The sequence below is a fragment of the Eretmochelys imbricata genome, chromosome 5 (genome assembly GCF_965152235.1).
Source record: "Eretmochelys imbricata isolate rEreImb1 chromosome 5, rEreImb1.hap1, whole genome shotgun sequence".
NCBI lineage: Eukaryota > Metazoa > Chordata > Testudines > Cheloniidae > Eretmochelys > Eretmochelys imbricata.
Genome location: NC_135576.1, coordinates 57,713,320 through 57,726,681, shown reverse-complemented (window position 1 = coordinate 57,726,681; position 13,362 = coordinate 57,713,320). Strand labels below are relative to the sequence as shown.

The window sequence follows — 13,362 nt, the reverse complement described above, 5'->3', positions numbered from 1 at the left end:
TGAGCCCAGCAGGGCCTCTCTCGCGTGTCTAGCACTATCAAAGCCAAAGCTTCTGCCAAATGTCTGCTCCCCCCCAGAGCATCCAGGACCTTGGTACAAGAGACCCTAGATATGGGGTGCAGAAGAAAGACCCAAAAGTTTCCCAACACGCTTGTCAAAGCACCTACCTTCATGTAACTGTAGAGAGGCCTCCAAATTTTCCTATGCTGTTTCTGTGTACTGAAATCAAAGAGGAAAAGGTGAATGTGCTGCAGGGTAAGGCTGCCATAAAGCCCATAGTTTCAGATTTCAGGCATTTTCCTCATCTTGTGTTTTCTGGGGCATCAAGAAAAATGTCCAGTATCACGAGACTCATGATAAAATCGCAAGAGTTGGCAAGAGTGAAGTGCAGAAGCTTCTGGTATGAATATAACCTATATAATTCTCCGTGTTTATTTCTATTTAGTATAGGGAAATCCTTGTAGTTTGGTACTACAGCATGGTATCTCCTATATTAGACTTTTAATGGTGACCGCTGTATAGGTAAATGCAACTTCCCTTACTCCAAAATCAGCCATATCTAAAGCAAGAGCTACATTTTTCCTTTGTACTTGTTCATTAGGGCAGGAGTTCTATCAGTTAGTGGCTGTCACAAGCAAAACTTTTCCAGAGGTCGTGTTCTGTACCACTCTTGCTGGGAGATAATTGCCATTGAAGTAAGTCTGCAGGGATGTTGAGAAGGTTTTCATCATTGAGTAACAAAAGGGAAATGATCCCCCAGAGAAAAAAGAGAGGTCAATGTTTCAAGTTCTTCTAGCATTCCCAAGTTATATCAAGGGGAAATCTGTACAGATTCCATTGGAATTTCACTACACTAGTGTAGATGAATAGGAAGGCACTAGAAGCCTCAGAAATGCTTAAAGAATAAGAAAATGTCTTACTCTTTTACCCAAAGCACCAAAGGTCACCAATGGGGAAACTCAGTTGCAAAGCAAATTGATCACATTGGCAATTAATCAGCTGAAGGACGTGATAATTCTCAGAACATATATCAAACAGTAAGTGGAGACCCATCTTACATGCATCCATTTGGAATGCCACGTGCTGTTTCTACTTCTCTCTCCTCCCCCCACTTTTGCTGTAGGGGTGCAAGGGCCATGGCCTAGAAATAGATACTTCCTAACTTACACATCTCTACTCTCATGTTCTTGTTTGCAAGAAATTCAAAGCCAAGATGGTAGAACATAACTATTATCCTGAAAGCCATAGAATTACTGTGATTCTAGCAGTACAGCAGTCTCTGCCTTATTGGTAGACAGAAGGTTAGTTCTGCCACTGTTTATTCCTCACAGACAAGCTTTATTTACAGGAATATTTAGAGAATAGGTTTAGTAGGAAAGGACTACTCTTAACGGGTGATGAATTCCCTGTTAGTAGCTAGAAAAAACAGTTCAAAATAAGATTGACTGTTCTGTTTTCCAGAAGTGTTTGTTCTGACATTTGGGTAAAGGTCATTATCTCAGTGTTCAGTTGTCGTATCAGCATTGGACTTAGAAAATTAGTTTTTGAGAGGGTCTTGAGTTCTATACGTTTGTGTGACAAGACCAAATGAGTTCTACGAGCAGAAAGTGCCTGCATTACCATTTAGCAATCTGAGTTTGAGTAAGTCTTGGGTAGGCAGGGACTCCAAGCACTTTATGTTGCATTCCACAGCTTTCTCTGGATTAGGTGTAGTGTTGTCAGATCTTGACAGAAGTCATTTCTAGCCTCTGCTGGAAGGAGGGTTGCTGCAACAAAAGGCTCAAGGATGTTCTGATTGTTCTAGACTGTTCTCAGTGGTAGCAGATGACAGAACAAGGACTAATGGTCTCAAGTTGCAGTGGGGGAGGTTTAGGTTGGATATTAGGAAAAACTTTTTCACTAGGAGGGTAGTGAAGCACTGGAATGCGTTACCTAGGGAGGTGGTGGAATCTCCTTCCTTAGAAGTTTTTAAGGTCAGGCTTGACAAAGCCCAGGCTGGGATGATTTAGTTGGGGATTGGTCCTGCTTTGAGCACGGGGTTGGACTAGATGACCTCCTGAGGTCCCTTCCAACCCTAATATTCTATGGTTGTGTTAGGGAAGGTAAACAGAGTTGAGAAAGAAGGTTATTTAAGAGGCCCTCCATGACAACCAAAATGTACATGTGCCAATTGTCTTTGTTATCATAGACTAAGTAGTGACAATTTTATTTGAAACATGGTGATAAAATGCTAAAACTGTTTTGCTGTTTATTGAGGCATATAAGGAGCAAAACAGGTTGAAATCATATAAAAAGCTGCCAGATCAATGAATGGGAAAAGTATGGAACAAAACACCTGTTGGATATAGGCAATGAAGAAATGTGTGGGTGCTAGGTTTGAAAATTCCCACAAATTAGTTAAAAACTTCTAGTTAATGTAGTTCAGCCTTATTTGGTTTACAGGAGGTTTGAAAAACCAGAGAAAACAGGGCACATCTGTAGACCACAATGATGTGGGATAAGGCTCTATTCCAGAGCTTGGATTCATATTGAATGCTGTCCATGCACAAGGTGAGAAATGGTAGTATTAGAAATTCTGTCCATGAGATGAGGCACTAAACTCAGATCACTTTCTTGGTACCTATCCTGGTGGAAGTCAAATAGCCCCTTTTAGAAAAGCTGAAGATAACTCCCAATCTCTTGGTCAAGATTTCCTCACCTAATAAAACAGGTTCTAATGTGTGTGAACTAATTATAGCTATATATAGTGGCCACCACATTTCCCAAATGCAGTCACTGCATTACCAGTGTGTAATTCATTACTACATGAAGTGCCTTGAATATCATGACTCTGAAAAGTGCGATTCAAAACTCAATTGTGAAGTCTTGACTCATTTTTGCAGAAGCATAATACATGTCTATCACACCAATATCTATCTATCACATATCTATCACACCAATCAGGACCAAAACACCAGTAAAATTATTTTATCTTTTGATAAATATTTTTTGGTAATTGATGTTATGTGTTTACTAGGTAGTTTCATCACTGTCTTAGATACTGCACTGGGGTGATGACATGATTGCTTAATAGGCCAGTTCAATAAAAAGTACATATCACTTACAAAATGCTTTACACTTTCAAAGAGCTGTGCAAGTATTAATAAAACATTTCCCTCCATTCATTTGTCCAAGTGGGAAAGAGAGGGCTTTGACTTGATAATCAAGACTGGTACAGTGGCAAGAAGAAATTTTCAAGCAAAACAAAATTTACTATCTCCTTTATCCACTAGGGGGACCTATTGTTATGACTTAAAAAATGGTATCTGAAGTTATAACAACAAAATCAAATATCTGGCTGAAGTTTTATAACTGAATCTTTTAACCCTAACCAACTCTGCACACATCTTAAATCCTAATGTGCCTGTTCCAACCATGGAATAGTTATTTTCCAACTAAGATCTGACTTCTATACTGCACAAATAAAATCTAAACATTCTAAATGCACGGATAGCTCACATTTCTATGTTGAATCATCTTGGCAGCATTACTGTCAAATAGAAATAAAAAGAAAAGGAAAACAAAGATTCATTGTTTGTGATTTATAATAATTCCTTAGAAAATATGTACTGATTCATAGATGTGGGGGAAGAAAAGAGAAACAACTATCCCTTTCTCTTTGTCTCGACAGCCAAATGGCTTACCCCTGTCCTGATCATTTCCTGTCTCAAGTAAGCAAATTCCTCCTCCTGAGACCAGTCTATTCAAGATGCTGCTGCCAAAATCATCTTTATGGCCTATGTCACCCACTTGTTTAAGTCATTTCACTGTCTTGCCATTGTGCTGCGCCTCAAATTTAAATATCTTTTTCTTGCTTTTAAGGCCCTATATCACTCAGTCGTTTGCTCATCTCTCTGACCTAGTCTCCTTTCATATATCGTCATGACCTGACTGCTGTGCCAGTTAAGCCAATCTCGATATACCTTTCATCTCCTTCTCTCATAAATATCTCTGTGCCTTCTTCCATAATGTTCCTCATGTGTGGAATACCACCCCACACCCCAACTTCTTTACCATGGTACATCCCTCATTCATTCAAATCCATCCAAAAAAATTATTTCCACTATGAAAAGTTAGAGGGAGGTAAAGTTAGCCAAAAAGCACAGCAAAAAACATTAAATGTTTACATGCCTCTGCTTGATTAATATCCGTGTTATCCTGTTATTGTCACACTGCTTCTCCCTCTCCCATTCTTTCTTTCTGCCTTTTTGTCTTTTTATACTGCCCACTTGTGTCGTGTTGCATTTAGATTGCATGCTTTGCAGAGTCTTTACAGGCTGTGTCTTTGCTTATTTTGGTGACATGCCTAATTCCCTTTTGAGCATTCAGAAATAATGAGTTAAATCTTATTTGCTCACAGCGGATCCTTTTCACTGTTGCTCCCATTGCTATCAACAAATATGTAAGCCCTGAGAACATTTTGCCTTTCCTCAGAAAGAATATTGGTTTGATCAATTCCTCTTATTTCACACATTTCAATATGTTAAAATAAAGTACTTGGACTGTTTAAAATTTGCAGTGGATAACCTGGGCAGGGTAAAAATTAAGATTATTTAAAAAGGTAATTGAAAGATTCATGTTTAAATCATGTATGTCAATAGAGTTTTCTCCCAAAATATGTAATATTAATTATTGTATTACCTGACCATGTAATATGAATGCTGTAGTGAACCAAATATTAACTCCTTTTAGCTGGATCTCTTCCAATGTACTTGTGTATTTAGAGATTAGAGGCATAAATTTAGAGGTACAAATTAGGGGCCTATGCTCACTTTTCAAAAGTGACTCCTGGGACTTAGGCTTCTAAGTCACTTTAGGGTTTTTTTGAAAATTTTATCCCAACATCTAGTGCTTGGAATGTGGATATGTTTCATATGGCAGCCTTCCAAGCACTTTTTAAAATGTATTTATTATTTACATGTATTTTAACAGGTGAAAAAATGGAACTGAAGTCATTTTTACAAGGCCATGATTTGACCAAGAGGTAACCTTTCTATCTACTTCCACTATGACAAAATTAAACAGCAATCAAGAATGAATTTGTGGCAGGGCTCAATTCTATGTTTCATGTGTGCCCCAAACTCCCATTAATCTCAGTTGTGGGTGTGAAAGGAATACAGGATTGTTCTTATAATTTGGTGAAATGAAATGATGAAACACAGTAATAAATTCTTGATTAAATAATGGAAGGGAACCTGCCAGAGAACTGGAGGAGGTGGTTTGAAAACTTCACATTTCTCTGGAAGCAAGTGGTACAGCACAGAAATCTGAGAGGATGAAATTCTGCACACTGCTGCACGTAGCTGGCCCAGAAGCGCTGAAGATCTACAATACATTGCAGTGGGAGCACCAAGAAAACTATACACTGCTAGACAAAATCGTTCCAAAATGTCAAGAATACTGTAATCCATGCAAGAATGTCACCAGGAAAAGGTACATTTTCTTTACAAGAAATCAGCCGCATGGTGAGATCACTGACTATTATGACAGGTTTCAGAGTAGCAGCCGTGTTAGTCTGTATTCGCAAAAAGAAAAGGAGTACTTGTGGCACCTTAGCGACTAACAAATTTATTTGAGCATAAGCTTTTGTGAGCTACAGCTCACTTCATCGGATGCATTCAGTGGAAAATACAGTGGGGAGATTTATATACACAGAGAACATGAAACAATGGGTGTTACCATACACACTGTAATGAGAGTGATCACTTAAGGTGAGCTATTACCAGCAGAAGGGTGGGGGGGGGGCCTTTTGTAGTGACTGGGAGTGGATGGGTCATTACACAAAGTAAAACTATTTCCCCATGTTTATTCCCCTCCCCACCACTATTCCTCAAGATGTTCTTTCGGGGAGGGATAGCTCAGTGGTTTGAGCATTGGCCTCCTAAACCCAGGGTTGTGAGTTCAATCCTTGTAGGGGGCCATTTAGGGATCTGGGGCAAAAATTGGGGATTGGTCCTGCTTTGAGCAGGGGGTTGGACTAGATGACCTCCTGAGGTCCCTTCCAACCCTTATATTATATGATCTGAACTGCTGGAAATGGCCCACCTTGATTATCACTACAAAATCACCCCCCAGCCCCCCTGCTCTCCTGCTGGTAATAGCTCACCTTAGGTGATCACTCTCGTTACAGTGTGTATGGTTACACCCATTGTTTCATGTTCTCTACGTATATAAATCTCCCCACTGTATTTTCCACTGAATGCATCCGTTGAAGTGAGCTGTAGCTCACGAAAGCTTATGCTCAAATAAATTTGTTAGTCTCTAAGGTGCCATAAGTACTCCTTTTCTTTTTACTGACCATTATGTTACAGACCTATCTAATAAAGTCAAGCCATGTGAACTTGAGCAGTTAAGAGATGGATTAATTAGAGGCTGAATTATTTATGGGATCCCTTTGTACTCTACCTTCCACATCAAATTTAGATCCTTGGGCAAGATTCTCCTCACAGCTCCTGCCCTTTTACACTGGGTAAGAGGTCAGAGCAGCACAGAGAGGCTCTAAAAGCCAAAGTTCTGGCTGTGGGAGAATCTCCCTGGCTCACCAGCCATACGGCTGATTTCTGAGGACCCCCTTGCCAGCTCAGATATAGAGGAGGCATTGGGGGCAGAAATCCCCCAGTGATGTCTCAGTTATGGTGGGGCTGCAATGCAGCTAGGGTTGCCACTTAGCTGGTGTTTGCACTGCCAGTGAAAAGATTTAATATGCTGTGTTTTTTTTCACTTGGGGCCAAAGTTCCCTGTAAACTGCACACTTGCGAGGCTGCCCAGTAACTACCGCACACGTCACATGGCTGGGAGCGTGGCCAGCTCTCAGGTACTGCTCCGGAGGCGGGGATCTCAACCTGCTGAAACTATGGCTGTTCTCAGCGCCGAGGGACTGGGAAGTGGGATGGACCTAAGGATTGTCAGCAAGGAGGATAAGGAGTGGGGTGGAGTTGGCTGGGCCTCCTGAAAGGGAACAGTAGGTCCTTGAGGTCTGAGATGGGGTTAATTTGTAATGAAAGAGGTGCTGGGGCTCAAGTTTTTTTTTTTTTTTTACTTTCATAAGTGATGTGTCAAGCCCAGAGGTTCTGGGGCTATGAACTGCCAAGCATGGAGGTACTGGGGCTCAGTCCTGGCAAGCCCCGGCACAAATTAAGCACTGAATGCAGCCCAGGACTGGGAAGGTGCAAAGGTTGATTAAAACTGCCTTTGCCCTTAGAGGCACAGCACCAAATCTCATTCCTTGTATTCAGAATTCTGCAAAATCTATGTCTCTTCTCTTGTCTCCTTTTGCCCCATGCATGCCTTTGCATGCACCCATTCACCACATTTTGTATGGAGGTTTCTTTGGTTTTTATTTTAGTAAGCTCAAAGCACTCGTTTAGAAATGCTACACTCCATATGCATGCTCTGTAGGTGCCTATGAACTGAGGCAAAGGCTCCATACGATGAGGCAAATGCAATCTTAACTTTGGCATTTTGATCCTTTTTGGCATTTTGATTCCTTAACCATGCCACCTACATGTTCCCTGAACAGATTTTTTTTTTTTCATGGAATAAATAATAAGAATTTTCACTTCGAAGTAGTTTGGTGTTAAAAAAAGACTGCTCTAAATAAAATAGAAAAATATGTAAAATTTGGCAGACAGAATGGAAATTTTTTTTTAATTATTCTTTGCATTTCAGTAGCCCCTTGATGTTAGGAGAAAACAGAATTAAAGGGGGGGTACTGAAGGACCCCTGCTAATGATGGAAGTTCGGATTATCCCTGATTTAGGGTCTGTCACCTATGGTCTCAGTGAAACAGGAAGACAAGATTAAAGGTGAATGAAAAGACAGTTTATTAGGTACAGGTAAGTAAAGAACACTTGGTGTTTTGGAATCAAGGGCGTGAAGCCCAGGCCCTCTAGCCCTTACAGATGTTATGGATTAACAGTCAAGAAATCTGTACTTTACAGACGAGACGTCAGTCATGGAGGGGGTCGTGTCTGACCCAATTGCCTCAGCTCAGGTTGTGCGATGGGCAACCCGGACCTTCTACTGTGCCTGGTGATGGTGATGTACACAGGAGGAACATGGATCAAATCAGCTGCTGGACCAGAATCCCTCAATCTCAAGTAAGTAGGAGTGAGTTGATGTGTTGCCTCTCAGAGACTGCTCACGATGACCAATGTGGAGACAGGCTGCCACCATGATGGACAGCATCCAATAGCCTGTGAGAGAAGCTTATATATTCTTTTGTTTCCAGGCAGAATTGCGGAATCATGTGACTGATCTTTTCCCACTTTACAGAAAAAGGGCGCCAAAAGCCCAACAAGAAGGGAGACCAAAATGGCTCCCAAACAACTTTACAGAATTCAAAATGGCGATTGCGAACAAATTTTTAAAATGATACCATAACACATTAGTTAGAATACATAATGTAACAGTTTTCCCTCAACTAGGGCCTCAACTAAGATCAGGTCTGTACAGATACACAGCCCAGCTGTACACACAAAGTTGCACTGGTTTAACTAAAGGAGTGATGTTAACCAATATAGTCTCACTGGTACAACTTTGTGCTGTTGGTTTAAACCAGTTTTAGTTTAAATGACAATCTTCTATGGGATTTGGAGAATTCTATAATCTATTGCATCTCCATCTGTATCCACAGAGAAATCCATCCGATCAACTGCAGAGAGGCTACTCAGGCGCTAAAACAGGAAATGAAATAGCCATTGTTTATAAATATTGTAGTCTTGTGTTCCCTCTGCTGCTTCCTCAGCGGCAGTCTTATAATTAACTTTATACAGCTGTACTGAGATCATCAGTGACGTTGGAATGCACATGAAAATTCAAACAAAAATGTTATATTTCTAACTCTGTTCAAAAAAAGGATCAAAAATATGATAAAGGAGAAAATGACAACATGGATAGTTCGTATTTAAGTTTCTGTGAAGGTAATATAAACAATAACAGTTAAATATATATGTGTAACTGCAAAAATGTACACAATCTTATTTTAATTCATCACAAAGTAGTAAGATTTCAGCCACTTATTTAAGCCTGATTTCTACATGACCATCTAAAAATGTACATCTTGATTGACATTTATATCAAATTTCTGCTGTAATAATTGAAAAGTTTATTATTTGCATTGGCTGATCTATAAATAGAATTTACTTAAATGTACTGTTAACCTGCTTTGATTGCAGTCTTTAATGCGTGCTTTTAAAAATGACTGATTTTGTGCTATTTTTCTTTGGAAAGTGGGAGTTTACATGCAAGGACAATGACGTTAAAATTAATAAATTAGGAATCTTTGCTCAAGAAGGACCATAGGATACTCGTATTTAAATCAACTGTAATACACACATTATCTCTGGGTAGAACTGAGAGCATGCAAAGAGAGTAGTGGCAACTCATGCAGAAGTATTTTTTGTTTGCTTGTTTTTGCTTTTTTAAAATACATAAAGTCATAAATAAATAATATGTCTTAAATTCAAGCATGGCCAGGTCTGCTTTAATGTTTGCTCAAGCAACTATGTAAAGACAAGACTAGAGAGAACAAGAAAATAATTATTGTGCGCTCTTGCTTCTTTATATATAAAATATTTTTGCTGCTTGACAGTGTTTTACACTAGCACTTCATTGCTGAAAAGTATATTAATGGAGTTCAAAAATCCTTTATGAATTATTGTAATATCCTCCACATTTTTAAACAATACAAAGTTTCAGAAATTGTACATATTGGATTTTGCTTGTTCACTAGCACTTCCTTTTCATGCTCATTAAAAGTAAGTGTGGTGAATACATATGATTTTCTCGAACCCGGGGCTCAGTCCAGTGGTATTTGATGGATTCTACATATATCCTTCTTTCCTTTAGTTGCATTTTAAAACCCTTTCTTTACACTTTGCAGAGTTCCATTTTTTAAAAACAATTTCAGTAGATAGTACAAATGTTTATTTTTATTAATTTAAATTTTCATGTTGTGGTAAATTATGGGAGGTTCAGCCAATAATTATTTAATGACAGTCGACATTGAGATTCAATAAATTAAAGCTTTACACCCGTAAAACACAAATTTGTCAACATTGCATAAAACATAGAAAGTAAATATCCTTAAATCAAATTCTAATAAATTCTCAAGCAGCAGTTTTCTTAATTTCGCTGTCTATAAATTTAGATATTCATCGATGGAATTTTTTTTTTTGCCTGTTTGTGTGTGTACAGTAAAATCAACATTTACCAACATTTATCCAAAAAACTCTAATCCTTCCAAGTCTACCTATCTCATAAAATAAAAACTAATTTAAAAGGAGGAAAATCAGTAAAGGAATCCACAAAATCCACCAGACTCTAAGTTGAAATTTCACGGCTCATCTACACTACACAGTTAGGTCAACATAAAGCAGTATGTCAGTGTCTACACTACAGACTTCCTCTCGCCAGTGTAAGGCCTTGTCTACACTACGAAATTAGGTCGAATTTATAGAAGTCGGTTTTGTAGAAAGCGTTTTTATACAGTCGATTGTGTGTGTCCCCACACAAATGCTCTAAGGCCTGGTCTACACTACGAGTTTGTGGGATTTAGCAGCATTAAATCCAAATTAACCCTGCACCCGTCCACACAATGAAGCCATTTTTTCAACATAAAGGGCTCTTAAAACCGATTTCTGTACTCCTCCCCAACAAGGGGATTAGCACTGAAATCAACATCGCCGTTTCGAATTAGGGTTAGTGTGGACGCAATTCTAAGGTATTGGCCTCTGGGAGCTATCCCACAGTGCACCATTGTGACCGCTCTGGACAGCACTCTGAATGCAGATGCACTGGCCAGGTGTACAGGAAAAGCCCCGGGAACTTTTGAATCTCATTTCCTGTTTGGCCAGGCGAGCTCATCAGCACAGGTGACCATGCAGTCCCAGAATTGAAAAAGAGCTCCAGCATGGACTGAACGGGAGGTACTCAATCTGATCGCTGTATGGGGAGAGGAATCTGTGCTATCAGAACTATGTTCCAAAAGACGAAATGCCAAAACGTTTCAAAAAATCTCAGAGGCCAAGAGGGACAGAGGCTACATCAGAGACGCAACACAGTGTTGCGTGAAACTAAAGGAGCTCAGACAAGCGTATCAGAAAACCAAAGGATCAAACGGACGCTCCAGGACAGAGCCCCAGACATGCTGCTTCTACACTGAGCTGCATGCAATTCTAGGGGGGGCTGCCACCACTACCCCACCCCTGTCCGTGGACTTTGATGATGTGGTACTCTCTGCCATGGCTGAGGATTTTGCAGACGGGGAAGATGGGGAGGACAACGACGACGAGCTTGGGGAGAGCACCCAGCACACCGTTCTCCCCGACAGCCAGTATCTTTTTATCACCCTGACTGAAATACCCTCCCAACCCAATGAAGCCAGAGAAGGGACCTCTGGTGAGTGTACCTTTATTAAATATAATACACATTATAAAAGCAAGTGTTTAATGATTAAGTAGCCCTGAGGACTTGGGATGCATTCGTGGCCAGTACAGGTATTGGAAAAGTCTGTTAAAGTGTCTGGGGAAATCCTCCAGAGACATCTCCATGAAGCTCTCCCGAAGGTACTCTAAAAGCCTTTGCAGAAGGTTTCTGGGGAGAGCAGCCTTATTCCGTCCTCCATGGTAGGACACTTTACCACGCCATGCTAGTAGCAAGCAATCTGGTATCATTGCATGACAAAGCCTGCCAGTGTATGGTCCCGGTGTTTGCTGGCATTCGAGAAACATCCGTTCTTTATCTCTCTGTGTCATCCTCAGGAGAGTGATATCATTCATGGTAACCTGGTTGAAATAGGGGAATTTGATTAAGGGGACTTTCAGAGGTGCCCGTTCCTACTGGGCTGTTTGCCTGTGGCTGAAAAGAAATCCTCCCCGCAATTAGCCATGCGGTGGGAGGGATGGCCATTGGCGCTGAGCTGTTTGCGTTTGGCTAGCAGGAATCTTCCCTGATACCAGCCAGGCTGGGGGCGGGGGAGGGGAAAAGCAATTGGATGAGGGGAGGGGGTTAGTTTGGATTCTGCTGCTGCATGTTAACAGGAAAACGGCAGCACTAAATGGCCAACTCAACGGGCTTTGCTTGGTATGGGAAAGGAGGGGGCTGCTGTTATGAAGGTTGCAGAAGACGAAAGGCTATGGCTTACCACGGCCGCCTGCAAGCCGAATTCTGTTGCCCGGCCCTGCGTGTGGGATCTCTAACACCAAAGCCGCAGGCACTCAATATAAGATGCAAAATGCGACCTTGTACCAAAATCACATGAGCTATGTGAATAGTATTGTTCACTGTGAAAGAGTATAGTCATTGTTCTGTAAAATGTATCTTTTTAATACTTCACTCCCTTTTTTTCCTCCAGCAGCTGCAAATGTTTCAAGCCTCCCTCCTCCGTCCCAAAGGCTATCTCAGATAAGGTGGCGAAAAAAACGCATGCGCGATGAAATGTTCTCTGAGCTCATGCAGTCGTCCGGCACTGACAGAGCTGTGTGGAGGGACACAATAGCAGAGTACAGGATGGTGGCCGATGAATGTGAGGAGAGGTGGTGGCAGGAAGATCAGAGGAGGCATGAAGAAACGTTGGGGCTACTGCGGGAGCAAACGGACATGCTCCGGCGTCTGGTGGAGGTTCATGAATGGCAGCAGGATCACAGACTGCCACTGCAGCCCCTTCTTAACCACCCACCCTCCTCCCCAAGTTCCATAGCCTCCTCACCCAGATGCCCAAGAACAGGGGGTGGGAGGCTCCAGGTACCCAACCACTCCACCCCAGTGGACAGCCCAAGTAACAGAAGGCTGGCATTCAACAAGTTTTAAAGTGGCCTTTTCTTCCCTCCTACCCTCTTCCCACATCCCACATGGGCTACCTTGTGAGTTATCTCCCTATTTTTATAATCAATTAATAAAGAATACATGTTTTTTAAATGATAGTGACTTTATTTCCTTTGCAAGCAAGCTGTGATTGAAGGTGGGAGGGCGGGTGGTTTACAGGGAATCAAAGTCAAACAAGGGGACGGGTTTTCATCAAGGAGAAACAAACAGAAGTATCACACAGTACCCTGGCCAGTCATGAAACTGGTTTTCAAAGCTTCTCTGATGCGCACTGCTTCCTGCTGTGCTCTTCTAACTGCCCTGGTGTCTGGCTGCGCGTATTCAGCAGCCAGACGATTTGCATCAACCTCCCATCCCGCCATAAACATCTCCCCCTTACTCTCACAGAGATTGTGGAGCACACAACAAGTAGCAATAACAATGGGAATATTGGTTTTGCTGAGGTCTGAGCGAGTCAATAAACTGCGCCAGCAACCCTTTAAACGTCCAAATGCACAC

At 41.2% G+C, this 13,362-nt stretch overlaps 1 pseudogene; it reads left to right on the top strand.

Moving 5' to 3' along the window:
- Positions 1 to 10,919: 10,919 nt before the first annotated feature.
- Positions 10,920 to 12,871, top strand: LOC144264632 (uncharacterized; annotated as a pseudogene).
- The last annotated feature ends 491 nt before the right edge of the window (positions 12,872 to 13,362 follow it).